Genomic DNA, 14,617 nt, shown 5'->3' with positions numbered 1-14,617 from the left:
TTAAATAATGGTACAAGCTGTTGGGTCTACACTTCAGTAGTGCTGGTTGGTTACCTGAGATTGGTCTGAATGTTCAGCATAAGACGCACAAAAATATTTTTTTTACTTAAAATGTGCCACTGGAAACTAAAGCGGCATCGATCATGCCGATCGTTGCACACCTACATAAACACATACATACATATGTACATATTCTGGTGGTGTATGCGTTTTGCCGGTTCGTGGTGGATCTAACTGCAGGTATAGCTTGTACCTATAACCATTTGGAATAAACACAAACAACATAAATTTGCTCCAAATACAGCATTTAGTCGTATTCAAGTTGAGATAATTTGATCCTAGTGGCAGTACAGCTACGTGTAAAACAATAAGATCACCAGGCAGGCAAGTCCTCTAACTGATATTTTCAGCTCTGTACAACGATAAATTAAGTTTTTCTCGAAACTGTGTTTTTAAGCCTATTTAAAAAAATGTCATGATGTTTTCATTTTTTTGTAAAAATATCAGCCAAAAATCTAACTTTCAGTTTATTTCCTTCATCCAAGTTCTAAGTTAAGGTTTTCATTAACACGAGCGGTCACCGGAAATGGCATACCAATAGCCGTGTTTAAAAATTTTTTTTCCAAAAATGTCAGAATTTCCATCTTAATAGTGTATGTTTATAACAAAAAAAATTTTAATAAAATATTTCATTTTTATATGAGAAAATTATTTTTGAAAAAGACTATTTTTTAACCGAGGAAGCCCATGTAATCTACACCTTAATGAAATAACAGACAATGCAAACATATTCAGAACTCTAACTCTAAAAGGATAACATGATTATTTTTATTGCTTCCGTACAATTTCTATTAATGTAATACAGTACCTGTCCAATAAATTACGAACGAGAGCAAAAAAACAAAAATATATATATATATATATGGCGACAAAATATTGAATATGATTCAATACAAAAATATAATAACTTAAGTTTAATGTATATAGCATATAAAAAATAATTTTTTTCTAAAATTAGCCAAATATTTATGTTTTTATTAATGATTAAAGTTAGAACTATTTTTTACTTCGTTCGTAATTTATTGGACAAGTACTGTATATGTATAATAATCTAATGATAATCAATGCAACGGAATAAATTTTATGGCTATTGCTTTTATAGAAATAAATTACTTATGATTTGTAGTGAAAATTCTATATTAAACCTCGGAGACCATATAAATGATCAGTGCAACGAACTGAGTCGATTTTGCACTGTTTATCCATCTGCTCTGTTTCATACACCCAAACTAATCCTTCAATTTTTGAGATATCGCACTGAAATGTTTCCCCAACCTTTTCTCCACCAAAATCTGCAAATTTTGCGGAACCGTCGATATCGGACTACTATAGGATATAGCTGTCATAGAAATTTATCTTCACGAAATTTGGCATAGGTTATTTTCGAAAGCAAGGCCACAATATCCGAATATATCGGACCACCACACAAACGAAATAAAAAAGCGAAAAAATTCCAAAGCAAAGAAGTATTAGAATATATGTATAGTATAATTTCCTTTATAAGATTATTATATTTTATAAGATTTTCGAGGAGAAAATCTATACATACATATGCAGGTACCATCAAGAACTCTATTAAATGATATCTCTTAAATATAAACAAAGTGAATGTAAGCAATTTCAGGGGTTCCACACTTCTCTAAAACTCATATGCGAAGTAGCAACAACTCTTCTATTTACATATGTACATACTCGTATGTATACTGCATAGTATACATATATGTACATATGTATGGATAGATCAACTGACGAGGCATAATCTCACACAGCAACAAAAAATAAGCATAACGTATATATAAATATATATAAAAATGTACACATATACTTATGTATAAACATACCAAATAAACAAAAGACAATTGAAATCAAAACTTTTGAAAAGCTTTGCATTGCGCGGCATTTCTTCATGTAAACAAAATGACGAGAGGCACACAAATTAAAAATACATAATACAAAGCATTTTGGTTTATAATTTGTCAGCCGTTGATTTTGAGGAATAAAAAGGAAGTTGTCAACAGTGCAAGTTTCACGACAGCAAACCACAACATACATACATACATATACATATACAGATGTACATATTTACAAGTACAGCCATTCGAGGGTTAACTGCGTTGGGCCACGAATGCTCCCAACGAAGCAGTTAAACAATTCTAAGAAATAATGATATCCAATCGCACATTGATCTGCAATCTAGCATTGAAGCTGGGCTGAAGAAATAATCTGATTGTGGGAAGAGAGAAAAATAGAACAAAGAAGTAAAGCACAGAATCTTGTGAGATAAAAGGGCTGACACCGCGTCAAAGCGTAGATAAAATATTTATAATAAACTAAAATTCAATGGTAGTTTTTTATAATGATACCAGCAGAATATTAATAGCAGTTTTAGAGAGTGGTGAATCGAACAAGGAAATAACGTAAATATGTACAATAATCACAACTTGAAACAAAGAGTTATAGATTAGAAGGATAATACCATATTGATGGCATATCCACTTACCCTCTTGTATTGAAATCAACTGGACCACGGTGTTGTTGCTGTCTTAGTACATTTTATAGCAAAAGAAAGCTAAGTTTAAACATAGCAAGCAGAAAGTTGACAAATCGATGACGGTTTATAGTATGTAAATATGTACATTGGGACAAAAAACACCCTGAAATTGTAATTAAATGTTAAAGAGGGAAGGATATGGTGCTTGAAAATCGTCAGGCAAGTGTTAGGGAGATGGCAACAGAGTTCAACTTCTCTCGCCAGTCTGATCGCATGATTTTGCTGGATATTTTGGGTATACGATTGTGACCGAATTTAAAGCCAAAAATGCAATTAATACCAATGATCAACCACCGTATTCACCAGATTTGGCTAGATTTGCGGAAGAAGCCAGAAGGCCATCCCAAAAGGTGCTTATGAAAAGTGTTTCGGGGATGGGAAAAATCGTTTACATAAGTGTATTACAACTGGTGGGGATTACTTTGAAGGAGAAAAAATTAAAATATATGAATAATTAAATATTTTGCGTTTTATTTACAATTGCCGGGTACCTTTTTGTCACACTGTATGTATGTGTAGTTGTTATAACAAATCATAAAAATCGTTATCAAAGATTTGTAAATAATTTTGGAACTTAAAATTAGGGGACTTCAGGTAAATACATTTTTGGCATGCGTGTTTACAACAAAAGCGCTTGAGTGTGGTTTTATCAGTACTTTTACACCCAAAAGCATTGCAGCTGACGATATGAGGAAGCGTCTAAAGTAAATAATTGGCGTGCGACGTGATTAAGATAAAAAATATGCGCATTCATACATACAAAGTCTAAAAAGTCAAAGTCTGTTCTAAGTATATAAACATACATACATATGTATGTACGTGCGTGTAGTAGATAATGTAATATAACATACTCGTAGATTACCATGTAAGCAACAAACAAACACGTTTTTCCTAAAAGTGGGGTGGCAAGATTTCTCGAGAACTGCTTAACCGATCTTCATGAAATTTTACGCAGGTCTTATACAATTCTTAAAGACTTGGAAGAAGGATTTTTTTCGATTATATTTGAAAAAAATGTCGTGAGATTTTCACAGAAATTCGATTGTTTTGTAAAGATGTCTGACAAAATCCAATTTTCAGTTTTTTTCCTTCGTCCAAGTTCTAAGTTAAGGTTTTAACTTAAGATGATCCTGTAAAGAATTATCCTGCCAACGCGGCGCATCTTTGTTCCGAGGAGTCCGCGGAAATGGCGTTGCACAATGGCCGAGCTTAAAATATTTTTTTCCAAAACTGTCAGAATTTATTTGCTTTGTTTGTAACAAAAAAATAATGCTATGAAAATATTTCATTTTTTATATGAGAAAAAAATTGTTGAAAAAAGGCTGTTTTATACCCGAGGAAACCCATGTAACTCATGTATTTAAAGAAATTGTTTGCTTCGTTATAACTTTTAATTTTATGAGACTATATGAAACCCCTAATCATATAAAAACTAGTTCATTACTTTTGAATGGACAAAATTACAGTCAAAATGAGCGATAACTAATTTTATATAAAAAATAAGTAAAATTCATTTGAAATTTTTTCAATGGCGAACAATTAAAAAATTGACAAAAACTTATAAATAAAATTACACAATAACCACCATATTGAATATAATAAAAAAATGCTTACGCTTGTTGCAAACAAAAGCACAATCCATTATCACCAGGAATCAGGGAACTCTTGCGGCACACAGCGCAAATACCGAACAGAAGCACTACAGAAAAACTCGCTTGCCAAAGCAGACTCGTGCTCCACTACACCACTTCGGTTGTGATGGCAATGACAGCGGCAGACAACAACGATAATAGTAATAGCATAGTACGATTACAAAAATAAAAATAAAATTAAAATCGATGATGCAATTGCTGCGCGAAACAACTAGACAATCGAGAAAACCCGCTCGACGGTGGCACAACGCCACTGTGAGACAACGCACGCCGCCTCAACACCACCACCATAACAGATTATGCCATAATCTTACTGGTGTAAATACTCGCAGGAATATAGTATAGTATGCTAAATGTGCCCCAGTAAAAGCAACAAGCTGTAAGATTAGCAGCGTAGCAGCAGCAGCGGGGCAACAACAGCTGAAAAGCTGTAATCAACTATTGATTGTGAACACAACAGCCAGCAAAAAGGAGCAACATACACGATGCCACTACAATATACATTCAAATGTACATAGTTGCAAAGCGCACGGTGTACGACGATGGACGATAGTGGTAACAGCTGCAACAGCTGTGCAGCTGAGGCAAAAACTAGAGGCGAGAACCGGCCTTGCAGCAGCAGCAGCAAATTGGCGGCTGCTCGGACAAATGTTGTACCTAAGCGAGCCCATACACACATATACCTAGGTACCATATATTTATAACGTGACTGGGAGGTGGGCACGCCTGCAGTGGCCGAGTTTGGTGGGCAGATGTGGCGGCAAACTGCACATACTGCAGGCAACGCGAAGTTGTTGCGAAATTACTGACTGCCTCAAAATGCTAGACATACGCACAACTAAAACTGTAACGGTGATTTTCCTACTATTTATATAGTATATTTCAGCATCCTGTGTGTAGGCCAGGCAGTGAGTGAGTGAATGTACACGCCGCCACCGTCGCCGCCCTCCGCACTTTCTAGCTATCGACTATACGAGTATATGGATGCATGCCTACTTCTATGTATGCTCAGCAGGAGGAAACCAGTTTTGCACCTTTTCTCTAGCCGCTCTTACAATATTATGTTGTTATGGTTCTTTTTTTTACCGTTCACTGCACCTTTCCGGGTGGTGCGGTAGCGTAGCTTTTGGCCTAGAGACAGTTATATGTAACAACAGCATCAGCGACAAGAACAACGGCAGCAAGGCTGCAATTTTAACACCATTCGAGGTGTAGATAGTTCTTTTCATGTGTAGCAATGAGTGTTGCGAGTTTTTGCGCACGCGTGGCACATTGCCATGCTAGGCTAAGTATACTAGTCATATAGTTACTCCGTCGGTTGGTTGGTTGCTTATCTGTGACTGCGCTCCATTTTTCGCTTCCTTCTTCCAAATATACTACACTCACTTACACATTTACTTACAATCAACTACTTAGAGGCTGTCTGATACTGTGTTTTAGAGTTTGCTGCACCTCCTTCGAACAATAAAATGTAACTGTAAAGTTAAATCAAATGAATTTATTTCCACTAATTTACCAAAAAACTCGCAGGGAACGGTGCAAAAACGCTTTCATACATACATATGTATTTACATTTCAGAATGTAGATAAAGCGAGCGAGTAGGTGTAGGAAATTGCAATTAGCTTAGTCTTTACACATATGTATATATGTAGATACATATTGTATATGCATATGTATGTACATTATTTAATATTATTTTTTTTTTTCATTTTCATATCTACATATTTTCTATATAAGAGCTAAGATATCTTAAACGAGCCTTTTATCCGAGAATAGAACCCAGTTGCTTCAAGAAATTTCAACGATCATTGGGTTGCGCTCTCATTGACTCCCTTTTTTCACTCTCTGAAAACAGCAAATGCAGATCATACTCGTACTCTTTCACCTTGATATATTTATGATAAACTTGAATCGTGTACCAGGTATGTACTACCATTTCGGTAGATATGCAAATAAAAGAAATAAAAAAAAAGACTTAAGGGATGATCGTTTGAAATACAGTTGATAAACGGTTTGAGATATCAATGAAGTTATTTATTCCTGTGAAAGTACATTCGACATTCGGAAAGAGGTGGCGAGTTTGTCTCTAAGATTATTAGTTATAAAGCAATTTTCTTTTATCCTGTGCAAACCAGTCAACAAGAATACACCAGCTTTAGAAATGTTCTCGTCCTCCAATGGAAAATCTCAATTTCTTTTTGAAAGACAAGTTTAGGACTAAAAATTACTTCACGCGCACTGGAATTGAACCAATTCGATACTAGAGCTGCTGACTGAAAAAAAAACAGTAAGTAACAGCAAACTCTTCTTGGAGTAGTATTGTAAAAAAAGCCTTGGTTGGCAACACAATCTTAGCAAAGCAAAATAAATTTTATGTGTTTTTTGATTCACCTCGTTTCTTTTTCGTTTAAAGGTACCAATTAATGAAAAAATTTCTCAGGCTTAACTGTGTTGGCCGCCTGCTCCATTTATTTATAAATCGACAAATATGCAGGAAAAAAATAAAATACCTAAAATTTAATTCGCAGAAAAAAGGCAATGAAGCAACAAAAGCGAGACTACCTGCAACAAAGCAGAGCACAACCTACAAACAGCAATGCCATCCATATATTTCATTATTGAGTTGAAAAATCCGAAGAGATTGGTTTGTATGCCAAGATCAAACCATTTACTAAAGGCCATCCATATACGCACCAAAGCTGGAGTTTCGCAGGCTTTGCCAAGATCTAAACATACCGGTGGAAGAATAAAGAAATCTTGATATAAAAACATGCATACTTACAAACATACATATGTAGATACACGCTTTCATATAACATACATATTTATACACGCTACTCATTTCCCCCACCCATTTAGGTACGTAAATGTGAACGTAAAATGCTTAACAGCGTCATAAGAAGCCGCCGAGGCAAAGCTTTTAGCAAGCAGACAGAGAAAGACCAATACATAAATTCAATTCAAAGCTATACTTTACATTGAAAAGCAAAAGAAATAAATAAAGTATTACACAGCAACAACGTGGTTTATTGAAGATAAGCTAATTATGTTGGCGCTTAAGTTCAGATGGAGACAAGGCAGATATGCACGTGTGTACATACTTAGATCGGCAGCGGATGTGATATGACAATAATTTTAAAATTTGATTTATTAAACCATAAGCGAAAGCCATTTATTTAATGAGTTGCAATTAAAACATTTGCACATTTACTATAGCGTTCGATCAGCAGCTTGTGTGATTTTTATACTCAACTGGGTATACCATCTATTAAGTTTGCCACCAAGCTGGTTCACTCTGAATAATATAGATATAGTATATATTATTCACCCAACTAGTCCCCCGATGTTTGTGATATCGATATCAAATTTCGCAAGTGTTGTTTTCCCGAAGAAGACGCCGTCGATATCGGTTAAATATGCATTTAACTGCATTCCTTATTAAGTTACCTAAAATCGACTTGAAGATTATCTATGTCAAACAAATTGGCTATAAAGAATTAGTAAAACGTTGGATTGAAATCGTTGGATGGTTACGTTTTTAGATTTAGCTAACATTCGATATTCATACGAAGTTCATCAATCGTCGGTGGATTGGCATAGACCATGGATTTGACGTAGCCCCACAGGAAATAGTCTAACGGCGTCAAATCGCAAGACTCATAACGCTGTCATGTTGAAACCGCATATTTTCTAAGCCCGTATCATCCAATTCGGGTCAAAAATATTCGGTTATCATTGAGCGGATTCCCATTCACAATAACGTGTCGGTCTTGATTATCACAGAAGAAGTACGGCCCAATGACGCCGCCGGCCCATAAACTGTACCAAACCGTAACTTTTTCGGGATGCAAAAGTGACTCATGGAGTAGGTATGGATTGCTGCCTGACCAATAAATAACACATATTTTACTTAATGACGAAGCCATTCAGCCACAAATGAGCCTCATCGCTGAAAATATTCAAGTTAACGCTCAGCCCAATTAACGAACATACGACGATCCTGGTGGTCAAGCGGCTTCAGTTCTTGCGTCAGTTTGATCTTGTAAGGATGTAGGCCAAGATATTTTCGCAAATTTCGCCAAACGCTTGAGAACGACGTGTGAGAGACTAATATGGGCCTTCCGAAATTGTACTTTGCCTGCGAAATTCCAATTTTTCCACTAGATGCTCAATTGTTGATCTGATAATACGATTTTGACGACCATGAATTGGACGTAGCGCCCTTAAAGTTGAGGTCACTCCGAATTTCGGTAGTAAATTTTAAAAATTTCGACTCGGATCGCAATGACACAATGTGATTGGTAACACTGGAGATATACGACTGTAACGACATCTATTGACAAAATACGAAAATACTTTTTCGATCAACCAATCTTATTGTTAAAAACGTTATTATTGACCTTAAATCAAGCAGATTTTCTGCGATCCCGCTATAGTTAAATCGAACAAAGAATATTTTTTTAAGAATTCTTTCCACAGAAAAAAGGCGGCTGCTCTGATTGTAATTATAATCAATTAAGTATTTCAGATAATCAAAAGAATAAAAATAAACGCTATAATAAAACGTAGGCATACACGATAATTCCAAGAAAATAACGTAAATATGTGCGTACATATGTACATCCATACTCACATACAACAAATACATAAAAACGCATGTGCAAACGTAAAAGAACTTGCTGCTTGTTTGTGGTTTCGTTGATGCGGCAGTTGACTTGTTGCAGAAACGCATGTTTCACATGCCATCAATAGCTCACAGCCGACAGACAATCAGTCAGCCGAGCCCAAGCCTACCAGGACACATCAGACTGACTAATGATAATGGTTCATCAACACTTTCATCATTAACGTGTCATTTTTGATGTTTCGACATAAGGCCAAGTAGTAAGATAAAATTAAGAAACAAACCGTGGTTTTATCACAAAAATTGGAAATAAACATGTATTTGAGTTATTACTTCGGAATACTGCATATGCAATATAGAATGAAAGAGAAGAGACCATAATTAATATTTTATAAAAAGTAGTTTTATTGTGTATTAAATGATATTAGTGTAAATATTTTTTTGAGAATTACAGATCGAAAACTTAAGCAAAGACGTTGCATTAACTATTTTGATTATTTTTACAAAAAGAAATTTTTGATAAAAAGCGCGAGAAGCAGACTAGTACTTTACACATACTCAATTTTGTGCATGTATTTTTCATTATTTAACCACTGTAAATACTACAACATAATTAGTCGTGAAATTTTGCGATTCACCTTGAGAACTAAGGCACATGCGTATAGCCAGTTCGAGATGCTTGGTAGGGAATTGGAATTTCGCATTGAGAAATTTATGTCTTTAAAGGAGCCCATTCACATGCAACTTTCCTCGCTTTGCGTGACAGTTCATACTGAAACAACGAAGCGCAGAAAACAAAGGGTATGCCACAATGAAGGATTTGCTTGTTTTGCCCTCAACGTACGCTCGAGGTTAGCTAGGCTAAGTGTGCCGTGTTTAAACGTGTTTTTCTCGAAACTGAGTTTTTGAAGTCGGTTGGCAAGATTTCTCGAGAACTACTCAACCGATCTTCAAGAAATTTTACACATGTCTTTGAGATACAATTCTTAAAGACTTGGACGAAGCATTTTTTTCCGATTACAACCATTTGGAAAAAAATGTTGCGAAATTTTCACTGAAATTTTAATTTTTTTTTTAAATGTCAGCAAAAGTACAAATTTCAGTTTTTTTCGAATTTCTAAGTTAAGGTTTTTACTAAAACTCGTATTTTTTGCTTTTAGATGATCCTGTAAGGAGTTATCCTTCCAACGCGCGCCCATCGTTTTTCCTAGGGGTCACCGGAAATGGCGCCGCAATTGCCGAGTTTAAAATATTTTTTCCAAAAATTTCAGAATTTCTTTGTTAACAGCGTATGTTTGTAGCAATAAAAAATTCTAACAAAATTTAATTTTTTATATGAGAAAAAAATTGTTGAAAAAGGCTGTTTTTTATCGAAAAAAACCATCTAACCCCTTAAAGTTCCTATTCTTAGATAAAAGTGGTTGAATTTCTAGAGCATACTGGGAATTCTAAATTGTTGAAAACCATCGAACAATTGTTGCATAGTTTTAGGCGACCACCCATTCTACTTTTTTATGTTTTAAGGTCTTCTTTTACTTCATATTTGTATGTACAAAATTTGTCTAAAAACCACAGTGAAGTTTTTGGCGTTTAATAATTCCTTGGAACATTTTAACTCTCCCACTGTATTTTAAAAGTTTTACAATTTTTTGCTCGGTTATCGTTTTTAAAACTATAACAGCTAATGGTCCTGAGAAGAATGCATTAGCTTTATGTTGACTTTGAATAGATAAATTCTGAGTTTGAATCATTCGGTTCCAGATAATTTTTCGTTTACTTGCGAATCCAATGATAGCACTTGTTTTCTATGAATACTTTAAGAAAACGTTTTTCCATAGAAAAAATCTAGCTTCATTCCGCTTATGTAGACCCGATTATCGTGGTATCTGTTGCCATATACAGGACATTTCAACACTTAGTAATAGTATCATATAATTCAGTTTCCGCATTTTATTGAATTATGTACATAGGTATGTAAATCAAGCTAAATTCATACATAAGTATGTACATTTGTCAAAGCATGTAATATTTGGAATGACTCATTTGTAAAATCGACAAACCAACAATAAATACGCAAAAATGGCACAGAGCATCCATTTTTCTTAACCTATACACCCTATAACCGAACAACCCACTAAAGCCAACTATGTACCAACGCAACAAGCTTTTTTGTGACAAAGTCTACGGCCCTTCTTTTATTCATTCAATACTCGTACTTGTACGTTTCTTGCTTTGGAGCATTTGCACGTGCGCCAAAAGCAGCAGCAGCAAACGAATTTTGAGGGTGGTAAGCATTATGTGCCACATACTGTGCGTCATATGCCACCTCTTCCTCCTCTTCCGTTTGAAGCGTACATATGTATGTATTATTACTACTTATTATATTCGATTGAGTTGCTGGTGCTTAAACATTTGTTCGAATTTTTAGTTATTACGCAGCGGCGTATATACAGAAGTGGAACGAGCTTAAGACTGTACAATTGGTACAAACTTGCAACCCATTAATATACAAAGTAATTATAAATAACGCAGTTTTCGAAAATACAAACATAATGCCCATAGGCATTGTGACAATCGTACACAAACATTCACACTTATGTACGTACTTATGTAAAAATGTAGATATGGTTTGTGTGTTCATTACAAAGGGCGCGCGTTTTATTTGATTACTTGTGATGCTTTTTTAAGTCGATTGCGCCATTGGGTGTTTGCTTTCCCTAATTTATTTATTATTGCTGCGCAGTGTAGTGTTTCAAATAAGATTTCGGTTTGATAAATTTTTCAAGTACATATAACATGCATAAGTACTGTATGTACATATATAAATACATATGTATATATATAATACATTTACATATTTAAATATTTCATTTAACTTTAACAAGCGAAAATTTCTACATCTGCCCTATATTTGTCTTTTGATCAGCAGGTTCGACTTCTTGATGCTGTGTGTAAGGTAATCCAATACCAAATTAATTCCTTTCCAACTTATGGAGCCTGCCGCTTTTCCTTATGTCCAAGTATTGATCATAGTTAATGCATATTTTGAGCTTTCCTTACGTTTAGTAATGGCTTTAGTATGCCATCCCACGATTTCAGGGTGCTATGATTGTATAGAGGAGATTCTCCAGATTTTCGACGGCTATAAATATTCTCCTCTATCCACCCAAACCACCTTTAACTCTAAAATCAGGGGATGGTATACTAAATTTTCCCCAAATTATGAATTCAGAGGTAGAGACAGTAACTTTCGAACAAATAAAATGTCACCCTCCCTCTGACAATGTTTTTCATAACCAGCCACATTTAACTAACACCCCTATTACTACGAGTAAAGGCAAGTGGATTATACGAGTAGTTGACGTTATGCTTACGTTAGATATTGAAAAAGGATTGTAATTTACGGAAAGCTACAGAAATCGATCTATGTATTTGAAAGCGCAGACAACAAGCCCAAGTTTTAGAGCGGGTTGGCTTACAGGAAGCAAAAAAATGGAAAATCGCATATGCTGGAAATGTTCTATCGATCTTTCTGAATTCGAAAACCGGTTGCGAGTCAGCGATTTTTAAGGCAAAGTTTTTTGAAAAATTCGTTTCACAAGGAAAAATATAAAAATGAATATTACTTCAAACTTTTAAAGAGGAACGATTTTTTTTAAGTTAATTTTCATAAATTATTCAAATCTTATTTTTATTTGTTCGTTTCTTAAACATTTATGTATGTACCTCAAGGAATAAAATAAATTTGTTTCTGATCTTTAATTTCTTACCTTATTTCAAGGGTTTAACTACTACTCCACTTTAACAACAGAACAAAACAAAATTTTGGCAGTAAATTAACTCAATAAATTTTGTACTGAAAATGCAGTCGTAAAAACTAACGGTGCTTTATTATTTAAAGGTGAAATTACTGGACAGAATCGTCTACAACGGGAGCGGAGGAATCCGCAAGCACAGCAGTGTTAGAATCTGCAGCATCAGCAGTAACTTTAGGTTTGCAGCAAAAATATTGCAAGCTTTTCAATGTATTGCAAAAAACCTGAATTCGCAATATGTCATAGTTAGCATCTGCACCAATGCGCTAGTAGAAGAAGCAGACCTGTTTCATGAATGAGGAAGTTATAGACACATATTTGGATATGTGTGCAACTTTGTGAAATAGTAAAAAGTAGAAGAACGGATAATCATCAGCGTTTGATCATGGCCATGACCATGATGCCCTCCCGGCATTGATGTACGTATGTGTGTTTGTATAACGCCATGATGAAAGCAAATCAGTATGAAGAAGTTGCTAATATCATATGGAAACTGATGAATATGTGCCAGGACTTTGACAAACATGTGCGCTAAGTTTTCATTCAACTATTGTTAATTACATATTTATGACTAGCTTGACAAATGTAGACGAATGAAGGGCTTAATTAATAATTGTTTATTTTCATTTCGATAATTACAGTAAATGCTACTAGTGTTCATTGTTTAGCCAAAGAATTAACTGTGAAGATAAAACCTCAATATAATTGGTTAATAAACTTGGAAAGCTATTGCGAGAAAAGGGTTGGTTAAAAACTCGTAAGTAACTACCGTTTTCTCAAGGTCTAGTTAGTAACCATGTATCAGTTAAGTTCTGGTTAACTAACGCGAATATTATAAAAATATAATAAATATAAATCAACATTACCTTTGCATATTCTTCCTTTGGAGAAGCTGCCCTATCAGCACATACCCCATTTATACCGAATTTTTTTTCAGTCCCCCACCACCAAAGTAATCGGAATAGTGTACCTTTCGGTAAAGTTAACCAGAACTTAACTGACAGATAAGTTAACCGGAAATTTAAAAAACGCTTTCAATTTCGTGTGTTATAATAGTCGTGTCCCTAACGATATGTCGAATATTTACAAAAATAAATTGCAAAAAAATATTAAAATTTCCGGGTTTCATGTTTAATGTCAGATACTCACCTCGTATTTGGTCTCAAAATTCGAATTAACTTGACTATGTATTGACTTACGGTAGCAAAGTTTAGCAAAGAATTGCCAACGTCCAACGAAATGTTAAGCCATATTTTATAAAATCACTGGATTAGATTTTTCTTTACTGATTTGTGTAGTTATTAATGAATAAATGTTGTTACATTTTCAGCTTCATTTCACTTTTTTTTTTTAAACCGAGACAACACTATTAACAAAATAACAAAACACTTTGTTTTAGAATGAACAAAATAATATAACGGTCTAACAAAATGTTTTCTTTAACCAAAAATTCACATACACAAATGCATTTTGCACCGATGCCGATAAGGAAAATACTGAAACACGCTACTGTACTAATCGCACGTTGGTGAAACTGTAAATCAAAACATTCGTTACATTGTCAAATACTTTTACACAATATACTGCTTTATAATTTGACTTGTCCAGTCTAGCCTACCGGCTTCGCTAGAGTCTGATGGCAATACTTTTTCAAAGCGGATGAGATGATATAGAAACAACCGTTCATTTCGATGGCGCGCGCACAAGTGATTCCTTCAGTGCTACAGATTCGCACAACGGCTATCTGTCTCCTGCTGATTCTACAAAAATGCTCCATCTAGCAGCTAGCTGCGACGTCAAACAGCAACAAAACACACGACAACTTCAACTCCTCAAAATTTTTAAACCAGAATGCCAACGAACAAATAGAAAAAAAAGGAAAAACGTACAACGACAAACGATAAGGAAAAAAGA

At 34.7% G+C, this 14,617-nt stretch overlaps 1 protein-coding gene across 1 annotated transcript in view; it reads right to left on the bottom strand.

Annotated features, from left to right (window-relative positions):
• The window catches only part of LOC105230461 (putative uncharacterized protein DDB_G0272516), a 29,427-nt gene extending 15,011 nt beyond the window's left edge, over nucleotides 1–14,416 (bottom strand). The window contains exon 1 of the mRNA XM_049447522.1: nucleotides 13,853–14,416. The gene's annotated coding sequence lies outside the window, so the exon portion shown is untranslated. The remainder of the gene's footprint in view (nucleotides 1–13,852) is intronic.
• Nucleotides 14,417–14,617: the final 201 nt, after the last annotated feature.

This window comes from Bactrocera dorsalis, chromosome 2 (assembly GCF_023373825.1).
Source record: "Bactrocera dorsalis isolate Fly_Bdor chromosome 2, ASM2337382v1, whole genome shotgun sequence".
In the NCBI taxonomy this organism is placed as follows: domain Eukaryota; kingdom Metazoa; phylum Arthropoda; class Insecta; order Diptera; family Tephritidae; genus Bactrocera; species Bactrocera dorsalis.
Note: the sequence above shows the minus strand (reverse complement) of the source record. Positions and strands in the feature narration are given on the sequence as shown.